This window comes from Myxine glutinosa, chromosome 1, assembly GCF_964187855.1.
Source record: "Myxine glutinosa chromosome 1, kmMyxGlut1.1, whole genome shotgun sequence".
NCBI classification, from domain to species: domain Eukaryota; kingdom Metazoa; phylum Chordata; class Myxini; order Myxiniformes; family Myxinidae; genus Myxine; species Myxine glutinosa.
In genome coordinates, this window is record NC_136261.1 from 431,081,240 (window position 1) to 431,100,257 (window position 19,018).

Below are 19,018 nucleotides of genomic sequence, written 5' to 3' on the forward strand. Positions count from 1 at the left end.
CGTGGAGAGAACACCTGCACCAGCTGAACTCCCAGTGGATGTATTCTGTTGAACTCCCAGTAGGGGTGTTGAGAGGGTGGTGATGAGGCTTTAAGAGGATGGGGACGAGGCGTTGAGAGGGTGGGGACGAGGCATTGAGAGGGTGGGGACGAGGCATTGAGAGGGTGGGGACGAGGCATTGAGAGGGTGGGGACGAGGCATTGAGAGGGTGGGGACGAGGCGTTGAGAGGGTGGGGACGAGGCGTTGAGAGGGTGGGGACGAGGCGTTGAGAGGGTGGGGACGAGGCGTTGAGAGGGTGGGGACGAGGCATTGACAGGGTGTCGACGAGGGGTTGAGAGGGTGGGGACGAGGCGTTGAGAGGGTGGGGACGAGGCGTTGAGAGGGTGGGGACGACGTGTTGAGAGGGTGGGGAAGAGGCGTTGAGAGGGTGGGGACGAGGCGTTGAGAGGGTGGGGACGAGGCGTTGAGAGGGTGGGGACGAGGCGTTGAGAGGGTGGGGACGAGGCGTTGAGAGGGTGGGGACGAGGCATTGAGAGGGTGGGGACGAGGCATTGAGAGGGTGGGGACGAGGCGTTGAGAGGGTGGGGACGAGGCGTTGAGAGGGTGGGGACGAGGCGTTGAGAGGGTGGGGACGAGGCGTTGAGAGGGTGGGGACGAGGCGTTGAGAGGGTGGGGACGAGGCGTTGAGAGGGTGGGAACGAGGCGTTGAGAGGGTGGGGACGAGGCGTTGAAAGGGTGGGGACGAGGCGTTGAGAGGGTGGGGACGAGGCATTGAGAGGGTGGGGACGAGGAGTTGAGAATGTGGGGACGAGGCGTTGAGAGGATGGGGACGAGGCGTTGAGAGGGTGGGGACGAGGCGTTGAGAGGGTGGGGACGAGGTGTTGAGAAGGTGGGGATGAGGTGGTGCGAGGGTGGGGACGAGGTGGTGAGGGTGGGGACGAGGTGGTGAGAGGGTGGGGACGAGGTGGTGAGAGGGTGGGGACGAGGTGGTGAGAGGGTGGGGACGAGGTGGTGAGAGGGTGGGGACGAGGTGGTGAGAGGGTGGGGACGAGGTGGTGAGAGGGTGGGGACGAGGTGTTGAGAGGGTGGGGACGAGGTGTTGAGAGGGTGGGGACGAGGTGTTGAGAGGGTGGGGACGACGTGTTGAGAGGGTGGGGACGAGGTGTTGAGAGGGTGGGGACGAGGTGTTGAGAGGGTGGGGCCGAGGTGTTGAGAGGGTGGGGCCGAGGTGTTGAGAGGGTGGGGACGAGGTGTTGAGAGGGTGGGGACGAGGTGTTGAGAGGGTGGGGACGAGGTGTTGAGAGGGTGGGGACGAAGTGTTGAGAGTGTCGGGACGATGTGTTGAGAGGGTCGGGACGAGGTTTTGTGACGGTGTGGACGTGGTGCTGAGAGGGTGGGGACGAGGGGATGAGAGGGTGGGGACGAGGTGCTGAGAGGGTGGGGACGAGGTGCTGAGAGGCTCGGGGTGAGGTGTTGAGAGGGCCGCACTTTGACGAGGCTCGGTTTTTCATGTCAAATTCCTTGGTAGATGAAGGAGAGCTGCGGGGTAATCCATGGTGTGGATCCGTCCATGGAAATTGATGAAATGAAGTGAAACTTAGCGGATAGCTGAGTTATCGACCCTCAAAGATCCTGTAGCTAGCTGTCTCAGCACAATCACGAGCAACGACCTCAACACGGGTGTCTTGCGTTGAACTTTATTCTACTCACAATAAAACGCTCGCACACCGTAAGGAAAAAACTATTAGTATTATGGTGAAAACAAAATACCAATAGTAAGAACAATGTCACATTACCTGATACACACCTCGACAGTTGAACTTTCCAATTGACAGACAAAGAGTATGACACATGAACTGAAAACCACGTGGTTTGGACCCAGAAACACGAGGTTGAGGAGAGAACAGCAACTAAATAATCAAAAAGCTTGATATTAAAAACCCTTGAAACCACATAAAACTTTGTTCCATGGATGCCCGTCATATTTATACACTGAATTATCATGAAGGAAGACCTTGTTACCTCTTTATTCTGGACTCCAAAGACGACTTTCGTTGCTTAGATTCGGCGGCTTCTCTTACGTTCAAAGACGTTTGGCGAATGAATAAAAGCCGTTAGACCTACTTTCGAACATGGTCTAAAAATTCTAAATAATCACACATGTACATTACAATGTATTCCAATGCATGACTCTGGGCTTGACATACACATATTGTGGTAACAGAATGTTCAAACTAAAATATATCGATACAAATCAGCGGTAATATACAGCACTATTTCCTGATTCCGTATGTACACAAACTCGTGAGTTGTGATGCGGTCCTCGCCAAGAACAATGGACTGCATTACCGGAAGTGCGTCAGAAATTAATCAAGATAACGGTTGATTAAATTTCACATTACCAGTTGCAGTTCAAATAAAATTAAATATATCATATGATGAAGTTATATTTAACAACCAGTAACAGCAAACATAATTATTCGATGTTATTTACACCGATCCCTCTGAACCCTCGTGTGGTGAGGCGCCCGCGCCACGTCAGTATCATTAAAACTTTGATTGAGGGATCTTCAAACATTGAAGCATTTCTTATGACTGTCTCCATCCACCCTAATCCTGGTGTTGGTTTAACGCTTTTGGTGGGGATCTTGGGATCCTCGGGTCCTGAGTTTGAATCCCGATCAGCTGTTGAATGAACAGCAGGTGGGTTGACTCACCTGTCATCCTTCCGAGGTCGGCAAAATGAGTACCAACTCACTGTGTCCTCTCTCAAGGAACTTAGTGGCAGGATTTGTACTCCGGCTGCTGTAAAATATCACATTATGTAACACACACAGTGATGTGTGTCGGGATGGTGCTGAAGTCACTTTGATGGTGTTGGCTAACTCACCAACATATAGTATAAACCAGGGTCTCAATGTAATCTCTTCGTTTTCATTGTGACCGACAGCTTGGAGACTTCGAGTACTTCAAAAAAAATTGAATACTTAAATAATTTGCGAAGTGGTATCTGCACCCAGGTCATACTTTCCTCTTCAACTAAAGTATCAAACAATCCCGCATATGCGCTGTTACACTTTCAATCTTGTTTTGTTTGTTTTTGTTTACATAGACGAGGCTCGTGAAAAACAAAAAGTTTATTGCCGAGTGATCGCCAAGTGGTTCAAGCACACAAGCAAGAACTTCAACAAAACCGTTGGTAAGGAACGTGTAAAGTATCTCGACAGACTTCGATCGATTGTTGCACATTTATTGACTCTGCAGATACAGGCCCGATTCACCCAAGCGCCATCCGAACTGGGCCGCAACTTACGGAAACGGAAATAAACCCGCGGTCACGGTGTTGGGATGAAACGGGGGATGTTTGCACTTTCATACATGACATCCTCCCCTTTAAGTCCAAAATTACCAAGAGCAATACGTGCTAGAATTCCAAAATTGACATTCCAAAAGCAACATTTCCAAAAACATGTGAAAATATGTGTGCAAACGAAAGCAAGTGGACACAGGGATAATTCTGCCCCATGTGTGTGTCAACGTGAAAGTAGAACATGTGTCAACGTGAAAATAGAGCATGTGTCAACGTGAAAATAGAACATGTGTCAACGTGAAAATAGAACATGTGTCAACGTGAAAATAGAACATGTGTCAACGTGAAAATAGAACATGCGTCAACGTGAAAATAGAGCATGTGTCAACGTGAAAATAGAGCATGTGTCAACGTGAAAATAGAACATGTGTCAACGTGAAAATAGAGCATGTGTCAACGTGAAAATAGAGCATGTGTCAACGTGAAAATAGAACATGTGTCAATGTGAAAATATAACATGTGTCAACGTGAAAATAGAACATGTGTCAACGTGAAAATAGAACATGTGTCAACGTGAAAATAGAACATGTGTCAACGTGAAAATAGAACATGTGTCAACGTGAAAATAGAACATGTGTCAACGTGAAAATAGAACATGTGTCAACGTGAAAATAGAGCATGTGTCAACGTGAAAATAGAACATGTGTCAACGTGAAAATAGAACATGTGTCAACGTGAAAATAGAACACGTGTCAACGTGAAAATAGAGCATGTGTCAACGTGAAAATAGAGCATGTATCAACGTGAAAATAGAACATGTGTCAATGTGAAAATAGAACATGTGTCAACGTGAAAATAGAACATGGGTCAACGTCAAAATAGAGCATGTGTCAACGTGAAAATAAAGCATTTGTCAACGTGAAAATAGAGCATGTCAATGTGAAAATATAACATGTGTCAACGTGAAAATAGAGCATGTGTCAAAGTGAAAATAGAACATGTGTGATGTGAAAATAGAGAATGTGTCAATGTGAAAATAGAACATGTCAACGTGAAAATAGAACACGTGTCAACGTGAAAATAGAACATGTGAACGTGAAAATAGAACATGTGTCAATGTGAAAATAGAACATGTGTCAACGTGGAAATAGAACATGTGCCAACGTGAAAATAGAACATGTGTCAACGTGGAAATAGAACGTGTCAACATGAAAATAGAACATGTGTCAACGTGAAAATAGTGCATGTGTCAACGTGAAAATAGAGCATGTGTCAACGTGAAAATAGAACATGTGTCAACGTGAAAATAGAACATGTGTCAACGTGAAAATAGAACATGTGTCAACGTGAAAATAGAGCATGTGTCAACGTGAAAATAGAACATGTGTCAACGTGGAAATAGAACATGTGCCAACGTGAAAATAGAGCATGTGTCAATGTGAAAATAGAACATGTGTCAACGTGAAAATAGTGCATGTGTCAACGTGAAAATAGAACATGTGTCAACGTGAAAATAGAACATGTGTCAATGTGAAAATAGAACATGTGTCAACGTGAAAATAGAACATGTGTCAACGTGAAAATAGAACGTGTCAAGGTGAAAAAACATCTTCAAAGATTCAAACGGTTGGGTGCTTTTCTCTCGCACATTGAACATCGCGGTGAACCAATGGATACAGAGTCCGAGGTGATTCCTTGGGTCTCCATGAAGTGTGTAGCGTTCGCAGAGTTTTTCGGGACATCCAAGCCGGCTGGAGCGGCCACGAAGATCTCTGGCAATGGCGGGTCGAACTGTTGTTCTGACTGTGACGATGGTGCAGGCCCTATCGACTGACGGTGACGGTAGGTTATGTGGTCCTGATGTCGACGAATTTCACGGCCGTCCTGCAGGTGAATCACGCAGGACAGTGGACCTGGCTTCTCGATGATGTCCCCTGGTAGCCACGTCGCACCTGCACCAAAATTTCGGGCAAACACTGGATCTCTGATGTTGATACAGCGACTGTTGGACGACTTATCGTGGACCAACTTTTGATTAAGCTGGCTCGGATAAACATTTGATGATATGTCTGGTTTGAGATTGTCGAGTGTCGATCTCAGGTGTCGTTTCATCAATAACTCAGACGGAGCTGCACCTGTTGTTGATTGTGGCGTAATGTGGTATTTGAACAGGAGACGAGACAGCTTTGTTTCCAGGTTTCCCTCCTGACGTTTCTGCAATCCGAATTTGATGATTCCCACAGATCGTTTGGCCAAGCCATTTGAAACCTGGTGATATGGGCTGACAAACTTATGTTTGATGCCGTTCCGACGTGTGAACTCGGCAAACTCGGAACTGGAAAAACACGAACCGTTATCACTCACGATCATCCTGGGCAGACCATGAGTGGCGAAACAGCGTCTGAGTTTTTCGATGACAATGGCTGACATAGTACCACGCGTCACATAGGCATCAATCCATTTTGTGTGCACGTCCGTGATGATTTTAATCATGCTGCCATTGATAGACCCAGCATAATCGAGATGTAGGCGATGCCACGGTTCGCTGGGCCATTCCCAGGGAGGCAGTGGCGCTTTTGCAGGTGTGTTCCGGGTGCTCTGGCAGGGGTAATAATGTCGAACATGATGTTCGATATCAGCATCAAGATTCGGCCACCACACATAGTTTCTAGCGAGAGACTTCATCTTCACAATCCTGGGGTGACAGTCATGGATTTCATCCATGACCATAGAACGCAGATTTTCCGGGATCACGACACGACATCCCCAGAGTAGGCAGCCATTTTCCACGCTGAGTTCGTTTTTACGTGCTTTTAAAGCCGCAAAAGCTGGGTCCCCCTCAGGTCACAAATGCCATCCAAGCTGCACAGCCTGGACAGTTCTGGACAGAACGGGGTCTCGTCGAGTATGGGTGCAGATCTGGCCGGCGTCGACAGCACAATCTTTCAGATGATCCATCAGTGCGATAATGGATCCTGGTGTAGGCGAATCATCAACGGATTCTGGAAGGGGTAAACAACTCATGGCATCTGCATTTGTGATAGACGAACCAGGCTTATAACATATGGTGTAGTCATAAGCAGCAAGAAACAGGGACAATCGGATGATCCTGGGTGGTAGTGTGTCAGACGTCGCCTGAGTTGGACCAAACAGACTGATCAGCGGCTTGTGATCAGTGTGAATTGTGAAATGATGCCCTTAGAAGGTACTGGCGAAATTTGCTGATGCCGAAAACGATTCCCAATCCTTCCTTGTCAAGTTGGGAATAGTTCTTCTCTGCTGTGGACAACGTTCTGGAAGCAAATGCAACAGGTCTTTCCATGACATCAGGCATCACATGTGATAATACACTCCCCACTCCATACCGACAGGCATCGCATGTCAGCACAAGATCCTTCTCTGGATCAAAATAAACGAGAACATTGGATGATTTGAGCAGATCCTTGGAGGTCTGGATTGCTGATTGTTCAGTGGACCCCCAGCTCCAGGAGACTCCTTTCCTCAAAAGACGATAAAGGGGGCCCAAATCGCCGGTCACCTCCGGGATGTAGCGACCATAGAACTGAACCAAACCGAGGTATGACTTCAATTTGGTTACATCTCATGGAGCAGGAGCATCCTTGATAGCTTGGACTTTCTTATCTGTCGGTTGTAGACCCTTGGCATAAATTGTATGACCCAGGTACGTGACTGATGGCAACATAAACTTGCATGTGTCTCGATGCAAACGTAGGCCGGAGTCCGAAATCTTCTTCATAACTCTATCCAGGTTTTGTAGATGTTCAGCATCCGTACGACCAGTAACCAGAATATCATCCTGGTGACAAACGACGTTGCGTTCGGCGGCAAACAAACTGTCTATGACACGTTGATAAATGCCAGGTGCAGATTTCACTCCAAAACTGAGTCGGTGGTACATGTACAACCCACGATGCATGTTGATGGTAAGATTCTGTTTCGAATTCTCGTCCAAGCGGAGCTGTAGATAGGTGGATTTGAGATTGAGTTTAGTAAAATTCTTGCCTCCCATGAGACGAGCATAGAGGTCTTCGATCCGCGGGATTGGATATTTATCCAATGAAGAACACTTGTTCACGGTCATTTTATAATCTCCACATATGCGGATGGACTGGTCCGATTTTATGACCGGAACGACTGGCGCCGCCCATTCGGCATACTGAATTTGGTCGATGATCCCCAGATTTTCAAGATGATCCAGTTCCTTGTCAATCCGCAGGGCGAATGGGACTGGGCGAGCTCTGAAAAATATAGGATTGGCATCCCGGTCAACACTGAGTTGAGCCGTATGTCCTTTCCAAGTTCCAAGCTCATCCTTCAAGACATCCAGGTCCGTATCCAGGACATTTTCGAGTGTGTATGCTGCGGTAGCAGAAATGTTGGCTGCCCGGAGTTGATGAATGCTTTTCCACTTCAGTTGAAATATGTTGAAGAAGTTCCTGCCTAGTAAGGAAGGGCCCTTTCCAGGAATGATGATCAGGGGTAGGTGACGTCACATGTACTGCAGGGAACAATCTTCTCACCTGTATAGGTGGAGAGTCCATAGGTTGTAGGTTTCAGGTGGGATTGGTCAGCATCACTCCACAGGTTTGTGAAAACAGCATGGCTGATGAGCGAGACAGCTGCACCAGTGTCGACCTCCATTTGCAATGGTCGATTATTATTGACGAGAACAGTGGCAAGAAAAGGGTCCAGCTTATGGCGAGAATCAATATGAAACAGGTGATACGATTCTGAGTTGTCGGAAACAGAGCTCACCTGGTCAAGCTCAGGTTCCTCCGAACCGAAAAACTGATGAATCTTCTTGTCAGCAGCTTTCTCTTTTCCCGATTTGCGAGTGATGCAAGCTGGAGCAATATGACCAGTTTTCGAACAAAAATGGCAGGTCGCATCTTTGAACCAACACGTCTTCGGAGGGCACTTTCCGTTGCACCGAAAACATTTGTTGTGGGTTTGAGACTACACTGGCTTCTGATGAGGAGACTTGTTCCAACGTTTTAGCTGATAATGATCCAACCGATTCACAGCAGGGCTGGTACCAGAAGAGCAAGTGGCACCGATGCTTGCAGCATTGCGTTCAGCACTTTCCATGGAAATGGCGGGGTCTCTGGCATTTTGGAAAGTCAGTCTTCTCTCAGCAAGCAGGCGTCTACGAGTGCGGTCATCGGACATGCCAACCACCAGCAAATCACGGAGCATGTTGTCAATCGTGTCCCCAAGCTCACACAGTCGTGACAGTTTTTCAGGTGTGCAATGAAGTCTGCGATCGACTGACCTTGTCGCTGTCTGCACATGTAAAAATTAAACCGACACAGGATGACTGAAGGAGATGGATTTCAATCTTCCTTCAAAGCGGCCTTGAGCTCTGCATACATGAGCTCCTGGATTGTCCAAGGACGAATCAGGTTTTAACGAGTGTGAACGTCTCTCCCCCGCAAATGGACAGGAAGACGGCCTTCATCCGGGCTTCCGTCATGATGCCGTTCGCCTCAAAGTAGAAAGACAACCGCTCAGAATACGTGTCAAAATCTCCCTCATGAGGTTCGAATTCATCGATATGGCCGAAATAAGTCATAGTCTAGACTCTAGATGTTTATCCTCGTCGCCATGTAATGTTTCTCGACATACTACAATCAATAATTGCACTTTTATTGACTCTGCAGATACAGGCCCAATTCACCCCAGCGCCGTCCGAGCTGAGCCGTAACTTCGGGAAACAGAAATAAACCCGCGGTCTCGGGGTTGGGATAAAACGGGGAATATTTTCACCTTCCTACATGACAATCAGGTTTAAAATTTGTTTGAAATCATCGGAATAAGGAGAGAACAGCACTCGGTAGAACATACCTCTGCTACGTGAAGTGTTTACGTTTTGGATCCCACTGATGGGCAGCATCTGGATTCGGACCTGAACTAAAACCGAATCTGCTTGTTGTTGTCAACCAAACAACTCATCCACCCAATTTTATGATACGCTGTCCCCAACCTTTTGAAATATGTCATAAATATTATTTAGCGCTATCTCAATGGTGAAGTCACTTAAATTAAAAGAAAAAATATCGTATCCGGATCTTCACGAAAATCAAATAATTTATTCTTTGTCAAAAACCCAACATGTCCACCAAATACGGCCGAATCCGTCCACAATGTTTTGAGATATCCTGCTGGACAAAAACATGGATATCCTGCTGATAGGCCAGATCTACATATGGATCTTAACCAAAAGCTAATCAGCTTGTTTTTATCATCAATCCAACTCGACCACCAAGTTTGTACGAATCTGTCCATCGCTTCTGTAAATATCATGCTATATATTGTAGCATCAAAGTCTCAACTTACATCAAGCATGTTGCGATGGGAGGTTAAAATCCCACGATGTACCCAAACGTTTTAATTTCTGTGGAGACATCCCAAATGATGGCGATATTATGCTCGCACGCACAAGCTGAGGTGAACAACCACGAGGACCTTATTTCTTTTAATAAACCAAAGAAACGGGTTTATTCCCGAGCAAAAAACAACCAGGGAAAGTGAATTTAATAATAACAACACACAACGAGGTAAACAATGGTAAAATAAATCCTATAAAATATATGGCGCCTCTCCAGTCACAAGCACAGATGAAGTGAGGGACCAAACTGGGCGACTTATCTCTGGTGGCAGCAGGGGAAGGCGGAAGTTGGGCATGGAATAAGCGATGGGCAGCAAGATGATGTGACAGCAAGCACACAAAAAGGTGAGGAGGAGACAAGCAGGATGATCAACAGGCATGTGGGAGGGAGGGAAGATGAGAACAGCGCCAGAGCAATTGCTCAATTCTCTTCAGTTCTCACCAATCCTCCTCAATCCTCATCATTCCTTCACAGTTCTCTCACAACAAACAAACTCTCCTCAAATCTGTTGCAGTTTCCTCACACAGCCGAGCACAAATCCTCGAGGCTGCACCTTTTTGACAGCTCTTCCCTTGTCGTCCTTGACAACCCAACGTCCCTCCAGGCAATAGGCTGCACCCCCTTCCAGGGGACGATCATAGCTCCACTCCCCCCTCTCATTGCCTGGCAAAATCCCATAACTCTGCTTTGTTCTTCTGGGTTGGTGCAAACCCTGGTCTACAGAGATGTCACCCGGCATGCCCGGTGGATGTTTACATGAGGTTTTACACATGTTTAATTAACTCTAATCCCTCTCTATGTGATCACACACATGACCCTCCATATCATGCACATTCAAACACAATCCTTAAGCTAACAGGTCCCTACTTCCTTACATCGAGATTTGCTTCCGACTCGCACACAGTCCATCATATTGTTGCGGATATGGGATTTACATCCATCCATATCCGCTTGTAAATATTCCCCTATTTCCTCATCCTTCCCAACTATCCCCAATCCCCCATTCCCTAGTCCCATTTTCTGTAAACAACACTCTGTAGACCCGACCTTCCCCTATTTCCCCCATTAAATGTCGCATCCAGGTCCACCGCATCTCACGTAGACAACTTTCGGACATATTGCTAGTTATTCTTAGTCTATGTCAGTTAAGGACTCGTTTCCATTAATTCTGACTCTTCGTTGCACCAGAATGTGATTGTATGGCACCATTAGTAAGTTTAGGACCTCCCAATACCTCCCCGCATCTCTTCCTCATGGAACAACAACTACAACAACAACAACAACAACAACAACAACAGCGGAGGCGGCGCGGGGAGTGTGCGCCCTCACTCCGGCTTGGTGAGCCGCCATTGAACATGTGCTCCGACGGGGTTACCACACAGGGGCTCGCTGTCAGCTCCTCGTCAAGGGCGGAGCCCGGTAACCCCCCGCACCCAATAGGAGCGGCGGACCGATTCCATCTGGGGCGGAGCCAACGAGCCGAGGGCGTGTCACTCCCTGCTGAGCATGCGCAGGAAGAGGGAGGTGACGTCAGATGCGCCTCAGCTTGGAGAGAAGGACGCCACCCCCGAGCGCTGCGATACCTCCCCGCATGTCTGGACTGGACCGAGCTGTATTCTGCCCCTGAGCCAAGGTGCACCTTGTGCTATCGACTGCCTGCCCTTCCTTGCCATCAATCCCCGTGTAAGTCAGTCTTGTCCCGTTTGTCTGTGGTCTGTCGGGGATAAGATAAGACTGTGTCTAGGTGCCCATCTTTCTGTGCTTTACCTCTTACCGTGTAATCTACCCGTTTCTGCATCACCAATATTATATCCTCCTCCGGAGGTCTTGAGAAATGTACCCCTTGTGTCGTTGCATTTATCCCAGCCGTTGTGTCCTTTCCCTCATTGATTTAGCATAGCGCGACTTAGTCAACGTTCGGGTGGAATCGGGTAAACTGTGCGAACACGGCGGCCATTCCGCTCGGCCCATCATAACATCTTAATAAGTCGTGTCCGTAACAATATTTTATACAGTTCTATCTCTTTGAAGGTAATCTCTTTCCCTTCCTCCCCTGCTCCCCACCCCAACCCCCCCCCCCCCCCATAAACATAACAATATTGTTTGTGGCCTTTTCTCTCAATGGTGAAGAATCACTTAAAATTATGGGATCTGGATCATCATCAAATCAATTCGTCCTCGTCAAACACTCAACCTGTCCACCAAGTTTCATCTGAATCTGTCCAAAATTTTTCAGATATCCTCGTTGCAGACAAACAAAAAGTCAGGTGTGAAAACATAACCTCTGTCCACCTTTGGTGGTGCAGGTAATGACAAAACGATACAATTAACAATAAAATCTGTTTGTTTATATTGTTGAATGTGGTTACCAGACAACAATACCTGTGACATGACAAAGACCATGATGGGCTTCCATGCAGCAACGTGGTGGCTTTTTGTTCTGCTCTTGGGTTTTCTCGATTAAAACTCACGAATTACGAACATTGCATTTCAAGACGACAATTTCCTGGTGCACAAAGTGTGCCCTGGAGTATGGGCCATGAAAAAACATCATCTGGTGAGTGGGAAATGTAGATAAAGGTGGTCGCTGTTGAACACAAAGTAAAGGGCTCAAGATCAGATTGATGAGTGTAAAGATCAAGTACCACGAAGGGAGCAGATTGTGGTACGTACAAAATACACCATTACAGTTTGATTGTGGGAGGAAAAATGTACTCTTCACTTTTCTTCCAAGCAAACCACAGCTGTTCAGAGAAGTTCAATTCCATTTTTTGGGCCTTTGCTCAGACCATCAAGTTTAAAATTTGTTTGAAATCATCGGAAGAAGGAAAGAACAGCACTCGGTAGAACATACCTCCACTACGTGAAGTGTTTACGTTTTGGATCCCACTGATAGGCAGCATCTGGATTCGGACCTGAACCAAAATCGAATCTGCTTGTTGTTGTCGATCACCCAACTCATCCACCAAATTTTCTCATATGCTGTCCCCAACCTTTTGAAATATCATGCCATAAATGTTAGGTAAAGGCGTCTTCAACCTTCTACACATCAAACGCTGTGCTGTGCTGCTATCCTTGTCCTCCACGGTGTGTTCCTCCACTGGAGTATGGCCTTCCAAGGGTCATTGCCATTCAAATAGCTTTCTTGCGCAGGTTCTTTACGAATTTGATGACAGACTCAGCTTTCCCATTGGCATTTGGGTGTCATGGAGAGGAGGTGAGATGCTCAAATTCCCATTTTGTGGTAAAGAGGTTGAATCGCTCACCTGTAAATTGAGGCCCACTGTCAGAGATCACACGGTCTGGTTGACCGTGATGTGCAAACTGCGCCTTGCATCACCGGATTGTTGTCTCGGCAGACAAATCTGGGAGAAACTCAATTTCCCAGAGGTGAGAGTAGTGATGACCATCAGGAGGAAATCTTTGCCAGTGTACTTGAATAAGTCCATGCTGATAATTTGCCAGGGCCGTGTGGGCAACTCGTGCGACATCATAGTCTCCTTCTGCTGCTCATGTGCATATTCATTGCACATGGAACATTTACTGACAAAGTCTTTCATCTTTGTTTGCAAGTTTGACCAGTAGAGTGTATCACGAGCTTGTCTGGAGCTGTTTCCCCTCCAATGTGGCTGGAGTGGATTCGTGTCAGCATCTCTGGGCGTGGTACCTTTGGTATGATAACTCTCTGACCTTTGATCAGCACGCCATTACGCACACTGATTTGGTATCTGCATCGCCAGTAATCTCTAGCAGCAAGAGATATCTTCTCTCTCTCTGGTCAGGCCATCCTGGCAAGACAACAACTTTTAGTGCTTGCAAGTTTTAGTTTCTGTCTGTGTGTTGTCTGATCTGAAGTAGGCGTCAATCAGTGACGTTCAGGTAATCTGCCTGAATGATATGCACCACATCAAACTGCTCCTGCTGCATGCTACAAACTAAGTGTCGCTCATGTTCCGCACTTGGAGTCCTGACCGCTGCTGTTGCCCTGCTGAGCATGTCGCTCATGTGCATTGTAGGCCCAGGCTTGTACACAACCCTGAGGCTGTAGTTTTGGAATGTGAGAAGCATGCTCTGGAGTCACTTAAGTGCGCTTAGGAGGGGCTTGCTGAAAATGGCAATGAGCGGCTTGTGATCAGTCTCTGCCGTTATCACTTCCTCGACATACAGGTAGTGGTGGAAGCGGTGATAGGCAAACACAATGATCAGACATTCTTTTTTGATCTGTATATAGTTTTTCTCCATCAGCGTTAGTGCCCTTGATGCAAATGCACCTGGTTGTCCCTCTTGCATGAGACAGCAACCAAGCCCATTTTGCCTTGGGTCACTTTGTATGGTGACTGGCTTTGAGATATCATCGTATATCAATACAGGCACAGTGGTGACCAAGCACATTATTTCCTCCACGGCAGCATCGTGTTTCGGTAGCAATGCCATATCGTATCCTTGTCCAGCATTCTTCTCAACGGGTCACAAACGGGCATGAATTTGAGGCGTGGCATGAATTTGGCAAGGGAGGTTACATAGCTGATGAAATGATGGACCACCTTTACGTCTGTTGGGTGTGACATTTCTAGGTTGTCCGTCACCTTTTCAGGATCAGCCTTCAGGTCATTTGAAGACATTATGTATCCATGGAAACAGACCTTTGTCACTTTGAACTGTAGCTTCTTCAGACCAAGTCTTAGTTTAATCTACCTGCAGCGGTCCATCAACACCAGTAACTTTGCATCATGGTCACTGTCTGCCTCATCATCTGTGTCTCTGCAGCCAACCATGAGGATGTCATCTACAATCAGCTCTACTCCACCAATAGCTCATGCTGCTTGCGTTGGTACGCCTCTGGTGCTACGGAGACTCCACAAGGCAGTTTGAGCCGCCGTTACCTGCCCCAGGGGATCCAGAATGTTGTCATGTAACTGCTCTCCGAATCTACCTTGCATTGCAGAAAGGTGTCGCGTGCATCTACAAGTGTCAATGCCCGTGCCTTTGGTAGTTTGTACAAGACATCTTCCTCAAAGCAAACCACGGTAAAGTGATTAGCTCTGCCACATGATCTGCATGTTTTACCATAGGTCGGACAGTGTTTTCGTCCTCGTTTGTTTGCATTACCACAGTATTTACATGTGTCACGGTTGTCCGTCCACGTGCTCCATTGTTCTGATCCGCATGTCCGTGACCTCCTCTACTTGACATGTCTCAATTGCCGCGTTTACAGGCAAATCACGTTACCCCAGGAGGTGACGCCATGTACTCTCACGACGACGAGAACGATTTTATCTCTCTTCAGCTCCTCTTTCAATAATCTATATTCACAAGATGCTGCTTTCTCTCTTTGACGTGAAACAAGATTATCAATTGATTCTTCTTCTTCTTCCTTACACCTGCCGAACACGTGTCATTCAAAAATCACATTTCTCCCTGGATTGAAGTTTGTCTCCAATTCAATTAGTAAAGACGTAACGTTTTTCTCCTCTTCGGCTGTGAGATTCACGTTGTTCTTATAAACACGACGTCATTCGCTGCCCATCGCCTTATCAGAGTTTCCGCTTGTACCTCGTCTACCTTCTCATTAATACAGATTACCACTGCCATTAGTCTCCCTCAATCACAAGGGTAATGGTAATGGCGGCGCCTGCACGTGGCGGACGAGACCAGCTCAGGAACGTAGCATCGGTTTGTCTCATTTGGCTTCTTGGTTCTTTGTTCCGTTTTGTCTCATCATTGTGATCTCTGGTCCGGGCCTGCGGACACAGAGCATCGATCCGGGCCTGCAGCCACAAAGCATCGATCCGGGCCTGCGGACACAAAGCATCGATCCGGGCCTGTGGATACAAAGCATCGATCCGGGCCTGCGGACACAAAGCATCAATCCGGGCCTGCGGACACAGAGCATCGATCCGGGCCTGCGGACACAGAGCATCGATCCGGGCCTGTGGACACAGAGCATCGATCCGGGCCTGCGGACACAACGCATCGATCCGTGCCTGCGGATAAACCATTGATAACTTCCTAAGTCAAGTCCATCTTAAAACAAAGACAGCATGCATGGTGCTGGGTGGTTCGTGTGCAGCCACTCAGCTGCTGGTTGCATCATTTCTCTGTGGGCGCGTCTGCCGCTGATGCAATGCCTCTCCATAACCAAAATGGTTTTTGTAATGATAAATGATTTCGGTCCAAAATGAGGAAAAGTCCCATCCCGTATTTTAAATATCTGGATGATCTTACCCTTGTTGAAAGTTGTAAAGAAACTCAACAGTCACAGATGCAGAAATCCTCACTTTCTTTTCAGAATTGGACGACTGATAACATGAAACTGAATGAGTTAAAATGTTACACGGTGACAGTTTCCTTCACAAAGCAGCGAGTGCAACACCGAACACTCTTTATAAATAACACTTTTCTTTACACAGTAAATTACAATAACACACTTTTCTTCACAAATTTCTTCCTCAATCTCCTTGCACTGCCCTCTATCAACCTCACCCCCAGGAGTACCTCGAGCTATGGCTTCCCCTTTGCTCCCACCTTTTCTTCATATGTGGGATGTACCATCCACCAAACAGTGATGACTCCATTCACATTTCGCTGTCTGACAACATGGACCAACTTCTATCGACTCATCCCAACTCTCTCTTCCTCATATGTGGTGATTTCATCTGTCATCATGCCAGCTGGCTGGGTGTGGGTACCTCTCTCACCAGCAATGGCACCTCAGCAAATGACTTCTGCGACCAACTGGGACTGACACAATCTGTCATTTTCACGACCCGGATATCAGTCAACGGAACATATTATCCTCTGGACTTGGTTATGACAAACTTCCCTGAAAATGTCTGCTGCTCTTCTTCTGCTCCAATCGGTTCATCTGACCATATGCTTGTTAAAGTGGACATCTCTCTGGCCATTCTCAGAGAGCCTCCTCAGCGTCAACTAGTCTGTCATTTCACTCAGGCCAACTGGCACGGTCTTCAAGCAGCCATCAATCATCTGGACTGGTCTACCATCTCCACTGCCTCTGAAATCAACTCATCCTGGGAATTCTTCCAAAGTAAATTGCTCTCTCTCATGCACAGATTTATCTCATCGAGTCTTCAGTTGTCATACCCTTTCTCCCGTCCATGGCACACGGAATCTTGTGGTGAGACACTTGGCCTGAAACAACTTACCTTCACCTCCTGGAAGGCAAATCCAAAGGTAAGCAATCTCATTTCCTTTCACAAAGCCCGGAACAAGTGTGTGTCCACCCTCAGGTGAGCCAGGAAACAATAACTCTTGACTCTCAAGATTGACGAGACGAGATAAGACCACATGCTGACGAGGAGGGGAGTGTCGTTGGATGCTGAAGGGAAAGGTGTATGCTGCATGTGTGAGGAGTGTTATGATTTATGGGAGCGATACATGTGTAATGAACGTAGAGCAGCAACAAAGGCTGGAAAGGGTGGAAATGCGAATGGTTCGTTGGATGTGTGGAGTATCATTGAGAGAAAGAGGAAGACAAATGACGAATTGCAAAAGATGATGGGAATAGAGCCTGTGATGGATGCTGTGAAGAGAAACAGGTTGAGATGGTTTGGTGGTGTGTTGAGGAACGATGAAATTGACTGGTTGAGAAGAGTGATGGAAATGAATGTAGACGGAAGTAGAGGATGGGGAAGACTGAGAAAGACTTGGCCAAAGTTAATAGAAGAAGAAATGCGAGCAAGGGGGTTAACAAGGGGGAGATGTAGAAAATAGGCCAAAATAGAAAAGATTGTCATGGGGCCCGCAAGGTTAACCCTCGCTCTGATAGGGAAAATGGCCTTCAAATGCCTGTTGTTGTTGTTGTCTCAAGACTGAACTCTCAAACCTGTCTCCCTCTTCCAAATCCTATTGGCATCTTGTCAAATCTCTTTCTGGTGTTTGTTCCCCTCCATCTTCTCCTTCACCTCAAATGGCTACACAGCTGACTCCGCACATGAAAAAGCTGAATGCATCAACACTGTTTGCCTTAAAATCTTGTGTCCCAAACCAGTCTCTCTCTGTACCCACCGTACCGAGCTGCTTCTGGAATCTGTGTCCTTCTCTCCTGACAAGGTGGAGAAGTTTCTGTCAATCCTCGACTCTGATTCTGCAACCGCACCAGACGGCATCAGCCCATGTGTCCTAAAATCCTGCTCTGCCACTCTTTCACACCCTCTCCATGTTCTCGTCAACCTCTCTTTTGCTCAAAGTCATCTGCCATCAGATTGGAGATCAGCCAACATTCCAACTTTACACAAAAAGGTGCAAAAACAGATCCTTCCAACAACAGACCAATCAGCCTGCTCCCAATTATCAGCAAGGCTATGGAATGCATCATTGCTTAGGATATCAAATCTTTCCTCTTCTCCAATGGCTTGATCTCTGATCATCAATTTGGTTTCAGACCAGGTTACTATACACTGGACATGCTGCTTCTGCTGTCTAAACAATAAATGGAGGTCCTCAATGTCAATCAGCAAATTAGAGCTGTCTCCCTTGACATATCACATGCCATCGATACGGTCTGGCACCCCGCTCTGCTCACCAAACTCTCCTCCTATGGTATCCATGGAAATCTCCACGCATGGCTTGCGGACTTCCTCTCTGGTCATCATCAAAGTGTGGCCCTGAATGGATTTTTCTCATCTCCCCTTCCTGTTCAGGCTTAAGTTCCCCAAGGCAGTGTTCTGGGCCCTGTGCTTTTTCTGGTCTTCATCAATAATCTCTCCGACTCTTATTTGAAGATTTTAAAAATCTTTTTGCTGATGACTCCACCATCTGCCATTCCATATCTCAACCCTAAGATCGGCAGGCAGCAGCCTCTTCACTATCTGCAGACCTGCATAAAATCACCAACTGGTCAAACAAGTGGAACATGTCTTTCAATCCTGGCAAATCTCACACTCTCACCTTGTCTCTCCGAAAAGACCATCTGGAAAACCCTCCCATCTACTTTCTGAACAATCCTCACTCGAGCTTTTGGGTCTCACTATCTGCCATGATCTTTCCTGGCAAATCCACATTTCCAAGCTGGCCTCCAAAGGCAGTCGCCGACTGGGCAATGGGCATCCTCCATCATGCGAAGTCCGTTCTTGGCAATACTGAGATTCTCACCACATACAAAGTGCTAATCCGCTGCTTGATGGAGTACTGCTCTCCTCTCTAAGCTGGTGCTCCTGCCTCACACCTAGCTCAGCTTCATGGTGTAGAAACCAAAGCTTTCAGAATCATTGGTATCTCCCACGATGAAGCTGATTCTGAGGGCCTTTCACTCTCTCACCACAGGCAGGTTGGTGG

General features: G+C 47.0%; 2 protein-coding genes across 2 annotated transcripts in view; one reads left to right on the forward strand and one right to left on the reverse strand.

Annotated features, from left to right (window-relative positions):
• LOC144889646 (uncharacterized) overlaps positions 1–2,103 on the reverse strand; it is a 54,954-nt gene extending 52,851 nt beyond the window's left edge. The window contains exon 1 of the mRNA XM_078770675.1: positions 2,024–2,103. The gene's annotated coding sequence lies outside the window, so the exon portion shown is untranslated. The remainder of the gene's footprint in view (positions 1–2,023) is intronic.
• LOC144888308 (uncharacterized) overlaps positions 1–19,018 on the forward strand; it is a 151,483-nt gene that overhangs the window by 41,642 nt on the left and 90,823 nt on the right. The gene's annotated exons all lie outside the window — the stretch shown is intronic.